Genomic DNA, 11,208 nt, shown 5'->3' on the forward strand with positions numbered 1-11,208 from the left:
TTATACAAATTTTATTAACAACATTTACATGAACTAGTAACCACACACGACTATGTTAAATAAAGTTATCGACCAAATATAATATAATACCGCGTGACCCAAAATAACAGAACCCTCGGTTTTCGTAATAACTTTAAAATGAAGGCATAAAATTTGACCAAATTTAGTACATACCGGGTACTTGGTTCATGCAAAGATTTAGAAGTCTAGTATGAGATTTAGTCTATAAAAACAACAAAAAATTGATGGGAGATTCGAACAAACTCTAAATGCAAAATTAGCTTAAAATAAGCCCCAATCAATTCAGCAGATCCTATTCTATTTTTCTCTTGAAACCTTCGACACACCAGAAATCTGTATTTTGATCTATTTCAGATATTTCCTTTTTTAAAACCAGTATGGTATTGTTTTAACTCTACTAAATCAAATCGTAAAATACAGCAAACTCCCCCCCCCCCCCCCCCCCCCACTTAATAGTAATAATAATGTAGATCATTTTTGTTGCGACCACTCCCCGTGTGAACGCAGCTTAAAGGCGTTTTACATTTATGGAGGGACTGTCTACGTACACGGTAACCGGGCACCTAGCCTCAGTGTCTACGTACACGGTAACCGGGCACGTAGTCTCAGTGTCATGTACACGGTAACCGGGCGATTCAGAACTCCAAAGTTCAGTTTTTGTCATCCGGTGTTGCCTTCAACCGCAGCCCTCTCCCGACTGTACCTTTTAAAAAAATCAATAATCCCCCCCCCCCCCATTCCGGAGCCCAATACTGCAGCGCACAGACTTTGAATGAACTTTGACGACCCCAACCGGTACTCACAATGTGATGCGAAAGCACAGGTTCACTGACTGGTCACGATGGCGAGCCCGACAAGACGCTTGTACATGTATGACTTTATTTTTTTTTTTCAACAAGTGACAGCACAGGACAATTATTGATGTATTTTTATTCCGGTTACCGTGTACATAGATACTGAGACTACGTGCCCGGTTACCGTGTATGTAGACACATGCATCATGTACAAACAATATTCACACGCGCGTGCACACACACACACGTACACCTTACACCCGCACACACATGCACACCACACACACACCTACTTTCTTATTACACGCGCACGCCTGCACTTACACATATTAGATCTTTATGTCTCAGTTTGTGTTGTACATGATGTATTCCGGCCTGAATTTCCGGTTATAGCATTTAGAGTACGCCCAAAAGAAAAGAGCTGGGCCGAAACCATGATTTACGTAGGCCTATTGACTCTGCACTTGCACCATTACGAATTTAAAATTCTGTTAAAATTAAAGCTTTGATGTTATTTTGCCTAAAATTGCAAGAAATTGCGAAAATTGCAAAAAATTGCGGGTTTATTGTGGAACTCGACGAAAAACGCGGCCGCACCGCCAGAGTAATGTGTGTGTGATGTGTCTCGATACCAACAGTGTACGTATTGGTGCTGCCTTGTGGGCTCATGTAGCCTGGTACTCTTGAAGATGATGGATGAGTTTGTTTTCCATTATGTACCCAAGATGATTTGAATTTGAAACAATAATGGAAAAAAATTGATCAGGCTTTTTAAGATGAAATGTTCGACACATCAGTACGTTTTGAGTTTTGTGTGTTCGAGTTATCTGTGCTCAGCTGTATCATTACCAAACTTTATATTTTACAGAAAAAACAAATCACCGCAAAACACAGCAAAACATACATCATACATATATTGTCAACCTTTAAACACATTTGGCTACACTTAGACTTCTAATTGGACAGAAGTATTAAGTCTTGGCTTTAAGGGACCCTGGGGCCAGGGCTGGGGTGGAGGAATTTAGCAAGGGCAGGAATGATATAGAAAAAATTATTATATTGTTTGCTGTATTACCTGTCCTGGGCAACAACGTCATTGCACACCGGACAGGTCCATAAGTGCTCAGTTCCTCCCAGCACCAAAGCCCGCAAGGTATCCATACTGATAAATTGTTTGCTATTCTCCATGTTCACAGCGATACTGTCTAATCTACCTGAACTGAAATCTGTCCAAGACAGAAATGTATGATCATCAGAATCTCACCCCTACTCCCTTGATGAATTTTTCTATTGTTTCAGTCTAAGACGGACACCTGCTCAACCCAGAAAAGAAAATAGAAATTCCTTCCTTTACCTGCTTAACCCTGATTTGATACAAAACTCCCAATTTCAGTTCTGTCTTTATGCCATGCAGCGAGGCGAGGAAGGGGTGCAGTTCAGGGATAACTGTTACCAATCCATGTGAGCCCTGAGCAATGCAGTTAGTTAGTCAGGGTGGTGTGGGGTGTGAAATCTCACCATTGCTTGTGAAAGTGCTCAAGTGACACTTCAGCACTGAACCTTCCCTGGAAAGCCCGAGGTGTGAAACTAATTTGACAACTGGGGGGATGGGGGGTACAAACGATTTGAGCGTGTAACGTCAGTAGAGAAATAAAAGGGACACAGTTATTTTTTTTATCCCGGCTACTGATAAATATTACAAAGATAAGCTAATCTTGACATAGCAGATTACGTAACGAATTGCGCACTGGACTGTGGAATTAAACTGTTGCCGTATTCTATGCTAGGCTCTACATAGCAAGATAACATGTTTGGCAAACAATACGTTATATAGATGATAGATGACACAGGCGTGTATTTGAACAAATCGGCCCTTTTGCACAGTGTGTGCTTGGTCGAGTCAGTGTATTTTCCTGGAATTTTCCTGCAATTCTTTGGTATCAAAGAAATAAAAATGCCTCTCATTTGACTTTTGATTTAGAAAATCGAATAAATTATACATTTCTTGCTCGGTGCCTGTAATTATCTACACAAAAACCTCATATTTGCCATAACGAACACTCTGATTCAACTAAATTGAAGGCCAGGCCCGACGACTTCGTTGCATCCGAGTTTTATTGTAAATATTAGTCAGTTAAAACTGACACTGACATAGCAATTTCAGATCTCAGTGGCTTGGACAGTACTATGAGAATGTGAAGCTTTGTCCATAATGACCATTGCTTGGCGAAGGGACAAGTGACCCTTGATCCCACCGCGCAAGGGCTGGCCGTCTCAACCCCCTCACCCCCAAATCCCGCGCCCCTTTTCCTGTGCCCTGTCCAAGTCTGTCCAAGGCCAAGACAGGTGAGAAAATGTTGAAGAATTATTTTTTGGCCACCTCGTGAGAATACCTCATGACTCGCTATTCTCACCAAGAACTACCCATCTCATTATTGTCAGACTCCCAGAGCATCCTGCGAAGGGTTGAGAAAGGGCTGCCTCGGAGGGAATGGATGAACCCAATACAACACTCATCACTTAGACCCATCACGTGAATATTCTGTCCTGGGCACTCTGAAGTGAAGGGCAATGAGGAGGCTGATAGTAGTGATAGGCTGGCAGGCAGTGCCGTGGTTGATGGTGAGGTGAAATTTGACAAAGGAGAAGAGTTAAAGACCCTGGAAAAAAGTTGCGGGATGAGGAAGACAGGGAGACAGCAGAACACCACGCAATCATTAGGATGCGGGAAATGGGGACAGACAGGGAACAAGGAAGAAAGGAACGATTATCGGGAAAAGAAAGACATCGCCATAATCAGACAGCCACCAGAACAATACAATCAGTATGGATACCTTGCGGGCTTTGGTGCATGGGGGAATTGAGCACTTATATGGACCTGTCCGGTGTGCAATGACGTTGTTGCCCAGTAGGAGCGGGCACGAGAAGAGCCGAGTACTCGTTTCTCGAAAGAGATGCCCTTCCCATAGCTGCCCGGCCACTAAACTACTGGCCGGTACCCAGAAGTGATACCGCTCGTTGGCTTGACACGAGTAATGAGAGTGAGAGAGTGAGAGGCATTGACAGAAAGAGCAGAACAGCCAGTGAGAAATGACACACAGACAGTGCTACCCATCACCGTGCCGTCCTGTGTCTGAAACTGAAAGGGAGGGGAGGGGGTGGCGGGTGGCGAGGTGAGTGAGGCTCAGGGCTCAGGCCAAGGACCTTACTGTATAACCTCCGTGGCTTAGGCCTAGGTCTCCCTACCTTCCTTCACCGCTTGCGCCTGCGCAACAGGGCTAGCCTAGTTTAGATCCCGGCCACGGCCGGCCTTCTCATTGAGCGAGCTGTTCGTCCAACGGCGCGAGAAGAGAAATTGGTCACGAGACGAGAAGCTTTTCTCAGGACCGGTACCAGTCCCGGCGAGAAGTAGGTCAGCATCTCGGTCTTCTCGCTCGGGAAGAAAAAAGCGCTTCCCGCCCGTCTCTATAGCCCAAGAGGAGTAATACAGGTGGTTTCCTGTCCGCAGTGTTGTCATATAACACCTAAAAATAATTATTAGATCTATCTCTGCGTGCACTTTACATTTTGCCATCACACATGACGTCACCTCATCTAGACTTTTAGGCTTCGGCGTTTAAATTACCAGGGGGTAGTGTCTACATTCTCTAACGTTAGACCTACGGTCTAATGATAATGTTCAGTGCTTTTCAGCATGGCATCGAATCCCGGTCCCAGAAGGTAAAAGGAAAAGTATAGACCTACTTTGTTATGTAGGTAAAGGCGTCTCTTGCGGACAAAACCAGAATGTGCATGCTTCATCACTACATATAAAAAACTACAAAGCAACAAGTTATAATTATGGGAACAAATTGTTGGTCAGTCGGGAAGAGAAGAAGAAAAAAAACAACAACTTCCAAGAAAGGGATTCGTACCCACGCTCAAATGGTTTGACGTCAAATGCAGACGCGCTATCCATTCGGCCATCAGAACTTCCAACAACAAAGCGTAGATTAAGCCTTATACTTATATTTAACACACAGCGTTTTATTTAGCCTTGGTGCTAATTGCACCCGGCGTTGCAAATATGCACTTCCAATAATAATATGGGGGTGGGGGGGGGGGGGGGGGACTGCTGAAAAAGCGCCATTCTTTACTTGAATTTTTATTTTCTGGCTTTAGTGATTCCTTCCAGTCTCACCCTTAGTTCACTCCTCAACGATCACCTGGCAATTCAGGGTCTCTTGCGTTCAGCTTTGGATTTAAACGAACCAAACTACAAAATCACCGTTTGCTGTTCATGGCATGGTGTGAAATGGCCTTCACCTAGCCTATTAATTTAGGAAGTGATTATTCACACCGGGAGTGCACACATAAGAATTAATTTTATTCACACCGGGTGTGCGCATAAGAAATAACTCTATTCGTACAGGGTCAAGCCTACGTTGATTTTGGACCTCATATGTCACACCCGGGTATCCCACCTTTTGGCAGAGGCTTTAATGTTAAAACAACTGTCATCAATGCCTTTCACCCCTGGCAGGGTATAGGCCATATACAAGCTCCTTCCATTTATCTCTGTCCTGAGCCATCCTTCCAAGCTCGTTCCAAGTCAGCTTCATTTCTCTCATGTCCCTTTCCATGCATCTCCTCCATGTTTCCCGTGGCCTACCCCTGCCTCGTGCTCCCTGTGGGTTCCACTGCAGTGACTGTCTTGTGATGTTTCCGCTGGGCTTTCTTAAGGTGTGTCCCATCCATCGCCACTTTCTTAGTCCTATTTCTACTTCTATATCCTTTTGTCCTGTCCTTTCCCACAGCTCTTCATTTCTTATTCTATCCTGCCACTTAATTCTTAAAATACTCCTCATACATCTGTTGATGAAAGTCTGGACCTTATTCAGTACTGTCTTCGTTGTCTTCCAAGTTTCGCAGCCGTAGAGGAGCACAGACTTGACGTTGGAGTTAAAAAGTCGAATCTTGGTGCGCAGTGAGATGTTGCTTGCTTTCCAGACTTTTGATAATTGCTTGAAGGCTGACCTTGCCTTGGCGGTTCTTGCTTTAACATCTGCCTCGGTTCCACCTTTACCATCGATGACACTTCCAAGGTAGGTAAAGGAGTCCACTTCTTCAAGGGGAGTGTCTTCCACTGTCACAGCAAGGTTTGAAACTTTTCCTAGCTTCAGTACTTTTGACTTGCCTGGATGTATACATAGGCCAACACTCCTGGATAGGCTGTTGAGTTCCTTGGTCTTTTCTTGCATCTGAGCATGTGTGTGAGAGAGCAGTGCAAGGTCATCGGCGAAGTCCAAGTCGTCCAGCTGCTGCCAAGGGATCCATTGTATTCCATTACGTTTGCCTCTGGTGGCTTCTTTCATGACCCAGTCAATTGCCAGTATGAAGAGAAAGGTGAGAGCAAGCATCCTTGTCGCACTCCTGTCTGTACCCGGAATGGTTCTGAGAGTTGTCCTTCGTGGAAGACTTGGCAGCTTGTTCCATCATAGGTGGCCTTCACAAGCTTGACGATTTTCTCAGGTATTCCAAAATGCCGCATGAGTTTCCACAGAGTTTCCCTGTCCACGCTGTCAAACGCCTTTTCATAGTCAATGAAGTTGACCACGAGAGGTGAATTCCATTCAAGCGATTGCTCAACAATGATACATAGAGTAGCCATCTGGTCCACACATGATCGGTTTTTGCGGAATCCTGCCTGGTTTCCTCGAAGCTTCTCATCCGTTGCCAGCTTGATTCTCTCCAGGAGTATCCTGTTGAAGACTTTCCCAGGTATGGAAAGGAGTGTAATGCCTCTGTAGTTGTTACAGTTGCTGAGGTCTCCTTTCTTTGGCAGCTTGATTAGGTGGCCTTCCTTCCAGTCTGATGGTATTTCCTCCTTTTGCCAAACTTTTTCAAATAAAACATATAGAATTTCCACAAACGTATCTTTCTCTGCCTTAAAGGCATCCGGTGGTATATGGTCGGGACCAGCTGCCTTGTGGGACTTCAGTGTTTTTATAGCGGCTGCAATTTCCTCTCTTGAAGGTGGTTCCGTGTCTATTGGGAGGTCATTTCTGGCTGGAAGAATTTCTGGTTGGTTTTCTGGAGGTGGTCTGTTCAGTAGTTGATCAAAGTGTTCTCTCCATCGGTTAAGTTGCCCCTCTGGGTTGAAGATAGTCTTTCCTTCTTTCAATCCTCAAGTGCCCGTCTGTTGCTGCTTTCTCTGCCTTTTCGGCCAGGCCATTCAGATAGGTATTCTTGTCCTTCTTGATGGAATTCTTTACCTCCCGGTTTACCTCGGTGTACTCTTGTTGTGCAGCGAGTTTCTCAGTTCGGGTACGGCTGTTGTTGACTTGGGCCTTCAGCTCTCTTCTTCTTTTGACTTTGTCTAGAGAGTCCTGTGAAATCCATTCATTCCTGGTGTTGTCTTTGGGTCCTAGGGTGCTCTGGCAAGTTGCATTTACTGCCTCTCTTAACTTATCCCAGTGTTCGTTGACTTCACATTCATCCAGATCTTGAAGGGCTTGAAATCAGTTCTTCAGTTCCAACTTGAACTCATTCTTCTTTACTGGGTCTTTCAGAAGGCTCACTTCATACTTTAGACGATTTCCAGCGGCGACTTGTGCATATCTTCTCAGTTTTAGTTTCAGCTTTCCGAGGATCAAATGATGGTCTGATGCGACGTCTGCTCCTCGTAAGACTCGGACGTCCTCCAGAGAGCGTCTAAACTTTCGGGAGATGCAAAAGTGGTCGATCTGGTTTTCCGTTGTTCCGTCCGGGGAGACCCAAGTGGCCTTGTGAATCCTTTTGTGTGGGAAGATTGTACCTCCAATGACCAAGTTGTTGAATGTACAGAAGTTTTGGAACCTTTCTCCATTGTCGTTTGCCTCTCCTAATCCGTGTCTGCCCATGATTTCCTCATTGTGACTATTGTCCGAACCTACCTTTGCATTTAGATCTCCCATGACAATGTTGATGTCCTTACCTGGAAGTTTGTCGATGACGTTCTGCAGGCGGTTGTAGAAGTCATCTTTATTCTCCACTTCTGCATCATTGGTTGGAGCATACACTTGTATGATGTTCATGTTAATGACCTTCTTCCTACCATCTCTTACCTTGAGTTCTTTCTTAGTTCCAAATGAGGCCATGATGATCCTTGGACCATGTGCTTCCCAGCACCTGAATGTCTTTTGAGCTGTTTTTGATATGATCATCCCTACTCCTTCCCTGTGTGGTCCATCACTGTCATTTCCAGAATAAGCGAAGAGCTCCCCCTCTTTCATTCGCTTCTGTCCAGACTGGTTCAAGTGGGTCTCGCTGATTCCCAGTATGTGTAGTTGGTATTGGTGCATTTCTTGGAGAACTTGTGCAGTTTTTCAGCCTCATAGAGGGTCCTAACGTTCCACGAGCCGATCCGAAGAGACTTGGACTTGGATGATGGTGAAGGCTTCTGCCGAGCAGCTTCCTTTCGGCTTTCACTGCCTTGCATCATAAACTCTTCATTTGGAGAAGATCCACGATCAGCCAAGCAGAGACAATGGTTTTTGCTTGTATGTGTTTCTGTAACAGGTTCTTTTTACGAGAGAGGTTGTTAGCCTCGTGACTCAACCCCCGACCTGGAGGCAGGATGACTCTGTTTCAGGAGTCACTACCTGGTTCGCCATTTAGTCGCCTCGTACGACACGCTAGCACCACGTCAGTCCTATTCTTCTCGATGCCGAGACTGCACGGCTGTAAAACAACTGTACAATGGTAAAATATCATACTTGTTTCAGTTTTAGGGTTAAAGAATGCACTCATCTCTCTCTTTCTCTCTCTCTCTCAAGGCACAACAAGGAAAACAAAATAACGTGTCTATTGAATTCATTCTTTGAACGTTTCCTCTAGATCTACCGTAAAAAAGAGACTATTCTATTCTCATCATCGGAGCACCGCATCAGATCACATTACCGGTATTCCTGGAAAAACATCGCACCAAAGCGTTGTGTCATCCCGTTGGCTATATTTATATATAGTCACATGATTGGAGGAGGTGTTCCAGTCTGACGTAACACAAAATGGCCAATTTACCTAAAAATAATTGGCTCCTTCTACGTTTAATCGCGTGTCATTGACACAATACATAACTTGAATTCCAATTTGAGTGGGGGGGTTTTTTGTATCGCATTGCACAATTAGAATTAGATCTATCCCTACCAAAGATAGCACATAAAACATTATTGTTCACTCAGCCCGAAAAGTGTTCGCAGAAGTCCGCGCATTGCTTCGGATGGCGCTGGAGTCTTTAAATTTTGAAGCTCTCTTTCGTTTCTCTAGAAGAAAGATAGGATAAGCACAGTCTGTTAATTTCACTTTTATTGTTTTTCACACAAGTAGTAGGGTTTACAACTCTGTTCGCAAAGTCCGCACTTTTTCGAAGAGAGCGCCACCAAATTCTTAATTTTTTTAATTGGCTCAAAGAGAGAAGTGAACTATCTTGTTATACATGATTTTTGTCCCTACACGATGAGGGGAAAAAAAATGAGGAAATGCTAGGCCCTAGGCCCAATTTATTTCCATCCTTCTTTTGAAACGCCCTGCGTGCCACTAATATTTTGTAGTATTCACACACCCTGAGCGAAAATAATTTTATAGTATTCACACACCCTGTGCTAATAACATTTCATAGTATTCACACAGTATTTATACACCCTGTGCGAATAAAATTTCGTAGTATTCACACACACTGTGCGAATAAAATTTCTTAGTATGAATACAATCCCATAGTATTTACACACCCTGTGCGAATGGGTACTTATTTTAGGTACCAGAAACTAAATTTTCAAAGTAGCTGTATGCCAAATTTATCAGTTCCATTTGAAAGGCCTATATCCACTGAGCATTTTGGTACCATTCTTTAACCTCTCAGTCAATTTTTAAGAAAATGGTAGTTGTTTAAAATTTGATCAAATTTGTTGAAGTCAGTCACTGGCTGCAACCCCATTTTGACAGACAATAAAAGAGTACCAAGAGCACTAAACATCTCCACAGTAACAGAGCACAATATAACAAATATATGGAGCCTAATTTTTTTCAAGACTGAGATTATTACAAATCCGTATTTTTTCCCCTCAAACACGATGATCTGTCGTTATTTCGACAAAAACACTGAGCGTTGACCACGCGGCGCCGCACCGGGCCCCGCAGCAAGCGAGTCGGCTCTATACTGTAGTGTACCCGTCGTGCGGGGTCACATGCTTTCTGAGTCTTGCAGTAGAAGGATTGATGAAAAATAATTCCAAGCTGATTACTTTATTCTAATAGAAAATAAGCTGATCTTTTATTTCATATATTTTTTAAGCCGGTATTTTACATATTTGGTGTAAAATGTGAACTTTAAACATTTTGACAGTAATAACTGGCCGTCATTATTCGGACTTGAGTCCGAATAACATTTTTTCATATTCGGACTCGAGTCCGAATATGAAAAAATGTTATTCGGACACGGTCTGGAAAAAAGGAAGTGTCTTCGTTCTATAGATCTAACGTTCAAATACACAAGCCTGTGTCATCTCGATTGTTTTACCAAGAAAAAGTTGTGTTGCTGTGTAGAGCCGAGCATACAGCAACTTTTGATTCCATAGACCAGCGCACAATTCATTACGTAGATCTACGTCAAGACTAGCTTATTATTGTAATGATCAGTTGCCGGGGGGGGAGACTGACGCGTATGCGACGTTCAACGCCCGGACCGATAGTGCCCCCCCTCTCCCCGACACGCACACACAGCCACACGTGTGCAGTCCGCCCATCCGACCCCGACACACGCTAACGAGCCATGTTTAATTGCTTCTGATGACATCTTGACAAATAAACATTTATTAGAAGCGCTATAACTTTTCAGGCCGGCCTCAAATTCATCATAAGATAAAAACTCCGCTCCTGCACAATATAACGCCATTGCCCGAAGTGATCCCGGTCTCTACCCAGCCTGAGGCGAGTCATGAGTGAGGCAGGACAGGAAGCTGGAGTCACGAGTCCCAGGAAGTCGGCAGTGATGTCATGCTGGAGCTGGAGTCACGAGTCACAGGAAGTCGGCAGTGATGTCATGCTTGACAAGAATCAGAGTCCGAATAACATTTTTCATATTCGGACTCGAGTCCGAATAGTCACTTCGAGATTCTATATATAGAATCTAGATCTAGATTCTATATGGAAGTGGCTATTCTCACCCGCCCGGAAGTTCTCGCAAGATCTACTCCTCCCCTCTTCTCTCTCTCTCTTTCTGAATACTGTCTATCGGTGTGGACGATCAAATTGACCAAAACAAAGTTTTAAAATGATGTTAAAACACAAAAGTAAATTAATTTGGTTGTCTACAAAGATGCTACGGCTATTTAACTTTTCGAATCGAGCCGAACTACGCGGGTCGCCATTTTGTTTT

General features: G+C 43.9%; 1 protein-coding gene across 1 annotated transcript in view; it reads right to left on the reverse strand.

Annotated features, from left to right (window-relative positions):
- The window catches only part of LOC101845605 (phosphatidylinositol N-acetylglucosaminyltransferase subunit Q), a 42,923-nt gene that overhangs the window by 27,224 nt on the left and 4,491 nt on the right, over positions 1-11,208 (reverse strand). The gene's annotated exons all lie outside the window — the stretch shown is intronic.

The sequence above is a fragment of the Aplysia californica genome, unplaced genomic scaffold (genome assembly GCF_000002075.1).
Source record: "Aplysia californica isolate F4 #8 unplaced genomic scaffold, AplCal3.0 scaffold00046, whole genome shotgun sequence".
Lineage (NCBI taxonomy): Eukaryota > Metazoa > Mollusca > Gastropoda > Aplysiida > Aplysiidae > Aplysia > Aplysia californica.